We start from the raw sequence: 13,173 nt of genomic DNA on the forward strand, positions 1-13,173 counted from the left end.
AACGGCGCCAAACGCTGGCTCGGTGCACGGCCACACGACAGTTTGACGTCCACCGGGCAGGTATCCGTCCCGGTAACTCCTCTCGCCAGACAGGCTCGGGAACGCCGCTTTTCCACACGGCTCAATCAATCCCACCTTTCGTCGGAGCGGGGCGAGGAAGAAGAATACTCGTCCTTTTTTCCTCGTGTCTTTTTCTCTTCCGTTTCCGGCCACTTGTTCAGAAGGGCTCCTGACCCTCCAATCACAACAACCCTTAATATACTACACACGGATAAGCAAAGACCTGAATGGTAATCCACATACATTCACATAAATATGTAACACTCCCCCCCTTCAAGAAAGAAAGTTTGAACCCAGCGAAAACTTTCTTTGCCGGCCAATTTAGAGAAACAAACCAGATAACTCAACCCCCCCACCTTATCAGTTCCCCCCGGGCACAGTTATCACTTAAAAATAAAGCAACCAAAATTTCCCCACAACCCCTCCAGATTACTCCCTCTGGACTAAGCACCAGCAACGACATTGTCCCTGCCAAATCAAACTCCATCTCATGACCCTCTGACTTTGACCGTCAGTTTCTTGTGAATGAAAGTTAAGGGGTTGATCAAAGATCCAAAGTTAAGCAACTCGATAGCACTTTTTCCGGGAGGCCAAGCCGAGTATTCACTACATGGATGCCTTTAGGAACGTGAAGTTCACGGTTAGTCCGTGCAGGAAAGTTTTCTACAGGGGCGCCTTGAGGAACGGGAGTTCACGGTTAGTCCGTGCATGAAAGTTCACTACATGGACGCCTTTAGGAACGGCGTTCACGGTTAATCCGTGTAGGAATCTTGGCTCGGCGGCTCCGCCGCATTCAGTGCTTCAACTTCTCAGAACTTCCCTAATAATTATGGTGGGACCGCTTGTCCCTGTAGTCCCATGAATAGCGGTCTCCTTCTCGGCCACTACTTTGACAATCCTTCCTTCGGGAGCTGCCGTAACTCAGGGAGCCTCCATAATAATATTGATTGCGGCCACCACCAAAACTACCGCCCAGTTGTCCTCTCCTGTAGACCTCTCGACGCCTACGAAATGCCTTCCCTACTGTTATCGTCCGACCCTCCAAATCCTTGCCATTCCAATTCTTCTCTGCCTCTCTGGCGTCTTTTGTGCTGGCAAACGTGACAAAGCCGAACCCTCTTGACTGTTGTGTTTCCCAGTCTCTTACCAACCGCACTTCCACCAGCGGCCCATATCTGTTGAAGACAGAGGTCAGAACGTCTTCCTCTGTTTTGAAGTTCAGTCCCCCTACAAATAACTTGGCACTTTTGTCGCCATCCCGAGCTGGTGTGGTGTTATTTTCCCTGCTGGGCTCTTTACCAACCCTCAGGTTACCATAAACTTGACCCCCGGCCAAATCATTCCCGATAACCACAGATACACCCTCTACAGGAAGCGTGGCTTGTAAACCGACGGTGACCGGTCCTGACACCAAATCGGACTCCAAATGGATGACATGAAGGGGAGCACTAACACCGCCCCCGATCCCCTGTAAACGAACACTATCCCCCGTTGCCGTCTCCTCGGACCATGGCAAAATGCCTTCAAGCATTAAAGATTGATGGGCCCCTGTGTCCCTCAATATCCTAACCGGTTTCCGGTTAGTCGAGGCTCCATCCCGTGACACAAACCCCTCTGAAATAAATGGTTGGTAACCCTTTTGATGGCGATTTCTCACAATGGCCATTGCGTTTGGAGTCGTAGTAGTCGGACTCCGCTCTGGGTCTTCGCTTTTCATGCGGTAACAACTGGACATCAAGTGTCCAGGTTTCTTGCAAAAAGCGCAAGTAGGCCCGGAGGAAAAACTTGTGGTCTGCCTCGGGCCCCCCGAACTATAAGTTTGTCTTGGGCCCGCATCCCTCTGATTTCGAACAGGTGGGGTATCATAGTTGTCCCCATAATCATCTCGAGGCCGCCGCCATGTATGGTCGTTCTCCGCACCTGCTGTTCCCCACCTCCCCTGCGGAGATCTAGGCGAGGAGTTAGGTTCGTGGACCCCTATTCGGTGGGTTAAGGCATAATCAGCTGCGATGGTGGCTGCGTCCCACAACTTTGGTACTTTCTTTTCCTGCAGGTACACTTTGATGTCCTCGTGGACACACTGCTGGAATTCCTCCACCAGGATCAAGTCCCGCAATGTCTCGAAGTCTTTCCCGACTCCTTTTGACTCACACCACCGATCAAACATGTTTTCTTTCACTCTGGCAAACTCCACATGGGTCTCACTCTCCCTCTTCCTGGCATTCCTGAATTTTTGCCTGTAAGCTTCCGGAACCAACTCATACGCTTTGAGGATGTGCGTCTTCAGTACCTCATAATCTGCACATTGGTCCATTGGTAGCGCCGAATAAATTTCCTGAGCTTTCCCCACCAGCACACTTTGCACGAGTATGGTCCAGGCCTCCTCCGGCCAGTTTAATTGTCGAGCCACTTTCTCAAAGTGTGGAAAAAATTTCGCGACTTCTTTTTCACTGAACGGTGGAACCAGCCTCACATGTCTGCCCACATCCCAGGTTTTCTGGTAAGGTGTCGACCCCGTCAGCAAGGGTGGTGCCTCTCCCCGTTCTCTCATTAACTCCAGCTCCTTGAATTTAATTTCTTGCTGAAGCTCCATGTCCCGTTCCTTTAATTCCCTTTCCGCTTTTCTCTCCTCTGCTTCGAGTTCCCTTGTTTTCATCCTTTCTTCTGCTTGTTTCTCTTCTCTCCTCTCCTCTGCTTTCCTTTCTTCTTCTGCTCTTTCTTTTTCTGCTTTCCTTTCTTCTTCTTTTAACCTTTCCTGGAGTTCTCGTTCCACTCTCCTTTCTTGTGCTTGTTTCTCTTCTCTTCTCTCTTCTGCTTTCCTTTCTTCTTCTGCTCTTTCCTTTTCTGCTTTCCTTTCTTCTTCTGCTCTTTCCTTTTCTGCTTTCCTTTCTTCTTCTTTTAACCTTTCCTGGAGTTCTCTTTCCACTCTCCTTTCCTCTGCTTGTTTCTCTTCTCTCCTCTCTTCTGCTTTCCTTTCTTCTTCTTTGATCCGTTCCTGGCTCCGTAATTGCAACTCCAGTTTCCGGAGCTCAACGTCTTCTGGTTCTTCGGGTAGCCACTCCCAGGCTAACTCGTCCCATGTTCCTAATCCCACCATAGATTGTATCACCGTGGCCTGCAACTCTGCCTTCCTCAAATTAGTTCGGACCTCCAAGTTAAAATGTTTGGCCAATTTCAAGAGGTCCGACTTTAGCAACGCTCGGAACTGTGCCTCACTCGGGGTTACCCCAAAGTTCTGTGCCACAAACGCCATGGTGCCTATCGTTAACACCTGTTAACCTTCACCCAAGACTTTACCCCAATTTCTCAAAAAAATTTACCAATTAATAATTAATTAATTAATTTTAATTAATAAAAAATTATTATTTTATTATTTTATACAATTTTAAATCCCGGACGTAGACCCAATTGCGAAACCGCAAATCGTAATTTGGACGAGCCCCCAATTCTGTTACGTGGTCCCCTCGGTGAATACCTGGTCTCGGTGACCCCCGGACCGTGAGAGGAACTTCGCCAGAAAGCTGTATTATATATGCGCTTTCGCCACGCAATCCATATGAATTTCACCCAAGAGACAACTGATGTTCAAGGATATATTTCCAATGGTAATGATACCATACAATTTCAATGACACAACCACGGAGATTTTCCCCGAGCAATCAACAATACACAACCATCAACAATTCCCAACCCACAATCAATTCCCTATGATTAAGATGGCCATCTTATATACGTGTGTCCCGGTGAGTACTCACGACCCCCTTTTGGTCTCGGTCCCGCACAATGTCTCTGGGCCCTTCCTGACCAAGATGATGGTCGGCGTCGCCGCACTCGGGCGGTTGAACGAACCCCGGGTGGACGTGTTTCCACCGGGCAGGTATCGTACCAGGCACCCCGGCTACAGCCCCTCGTGGCCACGCGAAGCGGGGACGGGAAAGCAAGCCAAACGCCCCACGCCGCTTGCCAGGCGTGTTAGGCCCCAACGGGCGACCCGTACGCATCTTTTTAGACGGTGTCGCGAACGGCGCCAAACGCTGGCTCGGTGCACGGCCACACGACAGTTTGACGTCCACCGGGCAGGTATCCGTCCCGGTAACTCCTCTCGCCAGACAGGCTCAGGAACGCCGCTTTTCCACACGGCTCAATCAATCCCACCTTTCGTCGGAGCGGGGCGAGGAAGAAGAATACTCGTCCTTTTTTCCTCGTGTCTTTTTCTCTTCCGTTTCCGGTCACTTCCGTTTCCGGCCACTTGTTCAGAAGGGCTCCTGACCCTCCAATCACAACAACCCTTAATATACTACACACGGATAAGCAAAGACCTGAATGGTAATCCACATACATTCACATAAATATGTAACACATGCATGTACTGTTAATAAATCTTTTGTAAACTGTCCGAGTTCGACAAGGTGCTTATTCCTGGTGGGGAGTCTGGTGCCTTTGACAAATTGGTGACGAGGATGGGATACATCCGGAGGGGGGAGAGAGGAGTTCACGGCTCAGTGGCGGCAAGGTTTCCGGGCGCCCAGTAAAAAGGTGAGAAGTTTCTCGGTAAATCGGTATCTTGCTGCCATCGAGTGGAGGATTCAGTTTTGGCCCGATCTCCGGCGTGTATCCGAATGAAAAGGTAAAAGGGAACGGACGGTATGCAAACATTTGTTAAAGATAAGGGGGTAAGATTCAAGTGGCTTGGGGCCCGAGCACTTGTGAGTGTTTCCAAGAGGCATGGGTAATAACCTCGACACTCGAACGCGTTGCGGGTGTTTTAAAGAGGCAGGCTTGTGAGGCAGCCCACACTCGGATGCGTGGAGGTCCGGCGGGAGTGTTGTACTTGGACGCGCTTGAGTGTTTCAATGATGCAGGCTTGAGAGACAGTCTTTACACTCACACACGCGCCCTGGACACCCTGCTTGGAGATCATAGTTTCAAAGAGGCAGGCTTGAGAGAAAGCCTGGATACTCGGCCTTGAGGACTTGAACGACGGCAACACTCTACGTGTATTGCCGTGCACCCGTCAGTGTGGCAAGCCAGATAAGAGGCGCCCCCTTAAACCTAACAGGTTGCGAAGTAAGGGAAATAATACCAGCAAGATGGGTAATGGACAAGGAATATCTGGTGGCCCGGATCTCCCCGAGGACAGGCCAGCCACAGAATATATGTTTAAGAAACATGGGGAAGAAGCAGTAATGGATATGGAACTATGGAACACATGGATGCGTAAAGGCAAAAAGAGCAAATTGGTGTTCCCGCTGGAGGGAACGTTTAAGCGCGAATGCATCGGGAACTTATGTCGAGTGTTAAGGGGAAAAAAAGTGTAAAAGATGCTGCCGGCAGCATGAAAGGTAGTTATAGCAGGGGATTCAGTCGGATCGGGCACTCAAATTAAACGTGAGCTAGGTTTTGGATATTTTCGAAAAATGGTGTTCAGGAGAATCCTGGTCGCCAGGCCATGGGATAAAAAATGTCCAAAAAATGAGGATGGGACCAAAAATGTCGTATTTGTCATTAGGGGTACACGTGGAAGTCAATGCTAAACTATGGTGTAGCAATGAAAACTTTATGATCTGTGTCCAAAGTTTTGAGTGAGATATTTAGGTGGCTGATGCTTGATTTTCCTGAGAGATGGGAATGGGTGAGTGGTCACAAGCTACACAGAGGAGGTACCTCTCCATGAAGTTCCCATGAAGCATGAGAGGAGGCATGAAGTCAGAGGAGGCCTCTCCACATCTGGGAACCAGGTAAGGCATATGATACACCTGACACCATCTATATATATAAAGCAGTAAAGTATGTTTGTTTGTCCTCTTATAACTCGAGAACTACTCATCGCAGAGAAAAACTAAAGGCATATTCGGAATCAGTACGTCTCAGAGCAACTACAGCACACCTTAAATTTAAAAAAACTCCGGGTTTTAAAATTAGCGTATTAGCACAGAAGCGCTAGCAGAAGAGGGAGGGAATCGAAGGGAGGGAGCGCAGCGCTCCCTCTAGCGCTTCGCAGCGCCAGCGCTTGTGCACAAAATTAACAGCGCCAGCGCTTGTGCACAAAATTAACACATGCACCAAACGGAATGTGAATTTTTCAACTTCATTATTCGGAATCAGTACGTCCCAGAGAAACTTCGTAATGTTAATTTTTCAACTTCATCCGATTGACATGGGACCAACGGCATGTGACAGAGAGTGAAACATACATGCTACATTTATTTGACGACAATGAGTTCCGACTTCCGGGTTCGTGCCGCCAACCCTGTTAGGCGCCTCTTGCGGCACACAGGGAATTACCAGTGAACTGGTACTCAATTTGCCGACCTCGGTAGGATGACAGGCTGAGTCAACCCCCCTGGTGTTAAGGGGGAGGAGGAGGGGAGGGGGAAGAGGAGGGGAGGGGAACGGGGGGGGAGGGGGAGGGGGGAGGGGAAGGGGGAGGGGGGGAGGGGAAGGGGGAGGGGGGGAGGGGAAGGGGGAGGGGGGGAGGGGAAGGGGGAGGGGGGAGGGGCCCTTCTTCCCCCGGGCACCCCCACACCCTCCCCTCCCCCCTTCCCCTCTTCCCCTCCCCCCCTTCCCCTCTTCCCCTCCCCCCCCTTCTCCCTCCCCCTGTTCCCCTCCCTTCCTCTTCCTCCTCCCCTCCTTCTCCCCCGCCCGGCAATGCCGGGTACTTCTGCTAGTACACCATAAATGTACACCATATATCCTGTACACCATACACCCGATATCATTGTGGGTACAAAAATAGGGACTGGCATGAAGATGTGTCCCTTGTGATTCACGAGGATCCTTGAGGAGAATTCTTAACATCTGCAGGAACCCCCATTAAAAATGGGGGTCTCATCCAGGAATTGTTAGCAATTATAGTGCTCCTCTTGGAGGTTGCAGTAATTGAGTGCTGCGTGCACCAAGTGGGGGAAATGTGCCTGGGGTTTATCACCTGGGATAAGAAGGGCTTGGAATTAGATTGCATTAAATCAGACTTTCTCCATTTTTATTTACACATCGTAATGCACAACTTCCATGTGAAAAATAAATCTTCAAGTCATGTCACAGATTTTCAATGGGATTTAGGTCGGGGCTCTGTCTGGGCCAGTGAAGGACATTTATATTTTTGTTCCTTAGCCACTCCAGTGTAGCTTTGGCTGTGTGCTTTGGGTCATTGTCATGCTGAAAGGTGAACTTCCGTCCCAATTTCAGCTTTCTTGTAGAGTGGAGGGGAGCGGGTTTTCCTCTCGGATTTTTCTGCGTTTCGTTCCATGCATTTTCCCTTCTATCCTGACAAGTGCCCCAGTCCCTGCTGAGAATCACTCTCATAGCATGATGCTGCCACCACCATGCTTCACAGTAGGGATGGTGTTCTTTGGGTGATGTGCTGTGTTGGGTTTGTGCCAAATTTAACGAATTTCATTTATGCCAAAAAGTTCCACCTTGGTTTCAACAGACCACAAAACGTTTTGCCACATGGCTTCAGAATATCCGGAGTGTTTTTTGCATACCTCAAACGGGACGCAAGGTGGGAATTTTTGAGTAATGGCTTCCTTCTTGCCACCCTACCATACAGGCCAGACTTGTGGAGTGCTTGGGATATTGTTGTCACATGCACACAGTGACCAGTCTTTGCCATAAAGGCTTTTAGCTCTTTCAAAGTTGCCACTGGCCTCTTGGTGGCCTCTTTTATCGGTTTCCTCCTTGCTTGGTCATCCAGTTTGGAGGGATGGCCTGATCTAGGCAGGGCCTTGGTGGTACTATAACACCTTACACTTCTTAATGATTGTCTTGACTATTGTTACGGATTCGTCACTTCCGTTGTGGTGGTTTGCATCCACTGTAAATATTTCTGATTCCATGTACTATTATTGTTTTCAAAAGGTTTATTGTTCATGAACTGTTTTCAAAAGGTAAAAAAGTTAATGTTAAAAGAAACAGGAAACCGGATCGGGAACCGGACGACGAAGAGGAAGAAGAGAAAAAGAGGGCGGAGCGAGTGAGTCAGACAAGAAAGCCGAGCCGCTCCGAGTTCTGAAGCGAACGTTGTCGGACGGGAGTCACTAGCGAACTTTTTGGTTTCCCGGGAAAGGGATCCCTGCGACAGAGTTGTCATCGCTGTGACCGATCAACCTGCGTGTCAGGTTTTTGGCGGTGGATTCCGAGGAGAATTATTGCCGGGCCGTTACGTCTCAAGAACGGGTCGTCGACCATTTTGACTCGCGCGCTTCGCGCGTCGAGCAAGGTTTCTTTGCTTCGTCCGCCGTTTTCAACGCTTTCAGACGTATCTGGTGTGCGTGTGTGCACCGTGGCTTTTGAAGATTAATTTGCGGTTCGCCGACTGTGAGCCATGAAAGTCCATACCCGAGGGTGTGATCTCTCAGTCACCTGGAGGGTGCCTTTGGATTTCCCAGTCGCCTTGAGGGTGCCTTTGTGCAGCTTTGGCTGTGTGACTGTACTTGCCATCCACATGGGATTCTGGTCTCGATTGGACATCGTTCTGGCGATCGCTGGAGCGAATCAACGTTGGCTTGAAGCCGGGAATAAGAGACATTGGGGAATGTTCTTGGTTCACTCACTTGGAGCACAGTGAGTTATATATTACGAAACTGATGGTACCATCATAGGACATATTGATTGTACTTTTGATTACTATTATTGTTGTACTGTTATTCTGGTGTGATCTTAATACAATATGTGTTTGTGAGTAACAATTGGGGTGGCTTCTCCATTGATCTTTGACATACAGAATAACACATTTTACTGCCGTGACTCCTCTCGGGGCTCGGAGGTACACCGTGACCAGTGGGTCGGGGAGGAGCTCGTAACACTATGCTCCAAGGGATATTCAAGGCCTTTGAAATATTTTATACCCATTGCTTGATCTGTGCCTTTCCACAACTTTATCCTGGAGATCTTGTGAAAGTTCCTTGGTGCTTATGGTTGAGTCTTTGCTATGAAATGCACTACCTAGCAGAGGAAACATACAGAAACAGCTGATGTGATTCCAAAATAATCACAATCACTACAATTTAACACAGGTGGGGGCCAATTAACTTGGTGTGTGATTTTGAAGGTGATTGGTTACACCTGAGCTAATTTACCATTGCTATTATAAGGGGGGTTGGACACTTATCCAAACAAGATGTTCTCGTTTTGTATTTTTAATTAATTTTCTGAAATTTGAAGAATTTGTTTTTCACTTGGAAGTTGTTGGTTACGATATGCAGTATAATTACAAATGTATAATTACAGATTCCAGAAATTATATAATTACCGCAGTACAATTTAATGGCTGAAGTCCACTGCTTGGTACCCTGAAACAAGTTACGGGGATTATTCTGCCCCTTTGTAGAACTCTGCTGCCAGACTCAGTGGCATAATGGTTAGAACGTCCGGTCTGAGTCTGAGTGGTCGATGGTTTGAACTGCGTTGGAATCATAACAAACATTTGAAAAATGATATGTAGTGTTTCCTAGCTTGACATTCATTATTTATGTTAAGAGGATGCTCGCTCCTACCTTAAAGTGTCATTGTCTCTCACTGAGCCGGGGGGATGGCCGAAAGGCTCACTCACCTGGCACCTTTAAGCTGTCTCGCCTGGATTTGAATCCCGACCCACCTATAAACAGTTATCCTGGCATTTCACAGGCAGAGTAATTCATAAATGTATATGTCGTCCCTCAGGTGGACGTTAAACGAGCATCCCGTCTGTCAGCATTAATTGGTGGACGTTAAAAATCCCATGGTGTCCATGGTGAAAGGTAGGCGAGTTATCGCCGGCACCGTGGCAAAATTACAAAATCCTGCCCCAACCAGGCAAGGGCACTGCATAAGTGGAGATGTTAACCTGCAACATTGTGCTGCGTACGAAAGAAGACACTCATTGCAGAACATGTGCTTTTATGTGCAACACTTGAACATTGGAATATGCGGCTTGCGGACATCCTCTGCGGTCGCAGTCAATGTTTGACCCTGATTGTAATTCTCTCATCTCCCCTTCCTGTTCAGGCTGGAGTTCCCCAAGGCAGTGTTCTGGCTCTTGTGCTTTTTCTGGTCTGCATTAATTATCTCTCCGACTCTCTGGAAAATCCTCTCTATCTTTTTGCTGATGACTCCACTCTCTGCCGCTCCATACCTCATCCCTCAGATCAGCAACAGCAGCCTCTTCAGTCTCTGCAGACCTGGACAACATCACAAACTGGTCAAACAAGTTGAACATGTCTTTTCAATCCTGACAAAGCTCACACTTTCACTATGTCTCTCCGCAAAGACCGACTGGAAAACCCTCCCATCTACTTTCTCAACAATCCTTTCGAGGAAGTTCTGTCACTCAAGCTTTTGGGTCTCACTATCTGCCATGATATTTCCTGGGAAAACCACATTTCCAAGCTGGCCTCCAAAGCCAGTCGCCGATTGGGCATCCTCCGTCGTTCATAATCCTTTCTGGGCACTTCTCAGCTCCTCACCACTTACAAAGCTTTCATCCACAGCTCAATGGAATACTTCTCTCCCCTATGGGCTGGTGCTCCTGCCTCACATCTAGCTCGGCTTCACGCTGTTGAATTCAAAGCTTTCAGAATCATTGGTATCTACTGCGATGAAGCCGATTCTGAGGGCCTTTCACTCACTCACCGCAGGCAGGCTGGTGTTCTTTCTGTCTTCTAGCGACTCCTTTCCAGCCTATCTCCCCAGCTCTGTCTGTGCTCTGTTCCCCGAATACCACTCCAGGATGCACAATATCTGCCAGCAACCCTCTTCTGGTGAAACTACCAAAATCAAGACTCTCTGCTCACCTTCACTCTTTCATTCCTCTTTTTTCCCCGCCTCCGGAACAAACTCCCACACTCTCTTCAATCCCTCTCCTCCCTCCAGGTCTTTAAAACAGCTGTTCACCACCATCTCTTATCTTCCCCCATCCAAAACCTTGATATTTTATACCCCCGTTGAAACGTCCCAAAATCACCTCTTTCAATCTCCGACTCCATTCCTGAAATTCCTAGTAGTGTTTATCTGCTTTATACCGTGTACACCTGTGACATGTCGGCGATTGACAAACAAACAAACAGACAGAATAACACTTAACCAACAACAACAACAACAACAACAGGCATTTTAAGGCCATTTTCCCTGCTAGAGCGGGGTTTAGCCTTGCGGTCCCCATGACAATCTTCTCCATTTTGCCCTATTTTCTGCATCTCCCCTTGTTAACCCCTTTGCCCGCATTTCTTCTTCCACCATCTTTAGCCAAGTCTTTCTCGGTCTTCCCCATCCTCTACTTCCTTCCACATTCATTTCCATCACTCTTCTCAACCAGTCACTTTCATCCTTCCTCAACACATGACCAAACCATCTCAAACTGTTTCTCTTCACAGCATCCACTCAGAATAACACTTAACCAACCAATATAATTGAAAAATCTTCGATTTTGCAATTAATAAGCATAAGTGTGAGTTATTTACACATAGTGTGGATATACACAAATTTATTGTTATTTTCGGGAAATATCCTGGTCATAGCACCAATGTAGCATAATAAAGGTTGGAATTACCACCCTTGTGTACCATATGTAAATGTAAACTAACTCGTCCAAAGAGTCATTGAGTCAGCAAACTTTTAATCGTTTTAAATCAATATTGCCAAGAGTGTCGCATTCCAAATGCAGTCACCAAATTGGAGAGAACCGTAATTTGAGGGTCGGTGTATAAAATGGGGGCACATACTTGTCAATCAATGATCAATAGGGTTCTTTGCAAATGTATCATGATGTTGGGTATCATAATAAGTAATGAAAAGGTATCATAATAAGTAATAAAATGGTATAATAAGTAATAAAATGGTATCATAATATGTAATAAAATGCTATTATAATAAGTAATAAAATGGTATCATCAGATTGCAAATGGTATCATAATGTTGGGTATCATAATAAGTAATAAAATGGTATAATAAGTAATAAAATGGTATCATAATATGTAATAAAATGCTATTATAATAAGTAATAAAATGGTATCATCAGATTGCAAATGGTATCATAATGTTGGGTATCATAATAAGTAATAAAATGGTATAATAAGTAATAAAATGGTATCATAATATGTAATAAAATGCTATTATAATAAGTAATAAAATGGTATCATAATAAGTAATAAAATGGTATCATCAGATTGCAAATGGTATCATAATGTTGGGAAAGGGCTCCTGGGATAAATCATTGACGAATGATGCTATTTGGGTCATTTGAGTAATTACCTCGATGGAGGTTATGTTTTCACCCCTGTCTGTTTGTCCGTTTGTTTGTTTGTTTGTGAACAAAATATCTCAAAAGGTTGTGGACGGATTTGGACGAAACTTTGTGCACCAGTCGGGTGTCTGACAAGGACAAATGGATTCGATTTTGGTGAAGACCTGAATATGGATTCGGATATGAGAATTATTTAATTTTTCTAAGTAATTCTTCACCATTGAGTGATATGGCCAACCAGGCGGAGGTATGCTCTCTACTGAGTGCCGTTCTAGTTAAATATGAAACTAAATGATTGAATTTTTTTTTTTTGAGCGGCTCTGGGTGCTTATTTCTATCAGATTTGAAAGCTCATTGGGGCCATTATACAGGGTGAGTCAAAAGTAGCGCCGATTTCTCAGGGTGAATCAAATGTAGCGCCCGCACCCGATTTCTGTTTTTTCGGCTGTCAGATTCTTTCTGGGATGTCATGTTGTTAATAATTGTCTTGCAGATTATTAATTTTCTTAATTTTTTTATTTTTGTTTTTGTTTTGCAGGTTATTGCTGCGAGTTTGGAAAGTTACTGAATTTGCACCAAATTGAACCATGATTTACCTTTCAATGAATCAACGCATTGCGGCCGTGAAACATTACTTCAAATGTAATGAACAACCAACGATGGCGGCACGCCATTTGGCACAGGTATTCGGTATTAACCCACGCCAAGGAAGAAACATACGATTGATTGTCGAGAAATTTGAAGCAACAGGGTCGGTAGCCACTGCAAAGAAGTCCGGTCGTCCGAAAACGGCAACGAATGTAGTTAAGGCTGAAGAAGCCATCAGGAGACTGGAACAAAGTCCGCAAAAGTCAACTCGCCGTTTATCTGCAGAGTTGGAAGTGAGCCAATCA

General features: G+C 46.5%; 1 protein-coding gene across 2 annotated transcripts in view; it reads right to left on the reverse strand.

The window, feature by feature from the left end:
- The window catches only part of LOC137435791 (uncharacterized), a 51,616-nt gene that overhangs the window by 34,400 nt on the left and 4,043 nt on the right, over nt 1-13,173 (reverse strand). The gene's annotated exons all lie outside the window — the stretch shown is intronic.

Source organism: Myxine glutinosa, chromosome 9, assembly GCF_964187855.1.
Source record: "Myxine glutinosa chromosome 9, kmMyxGlut1.1, whole genome shotgun sequence".
NCBI lineage: Eukaryota > Metazoa > Chordata > Myxini > Myxiniformes > Myxinidae > Myxine > Myxine glutinosa.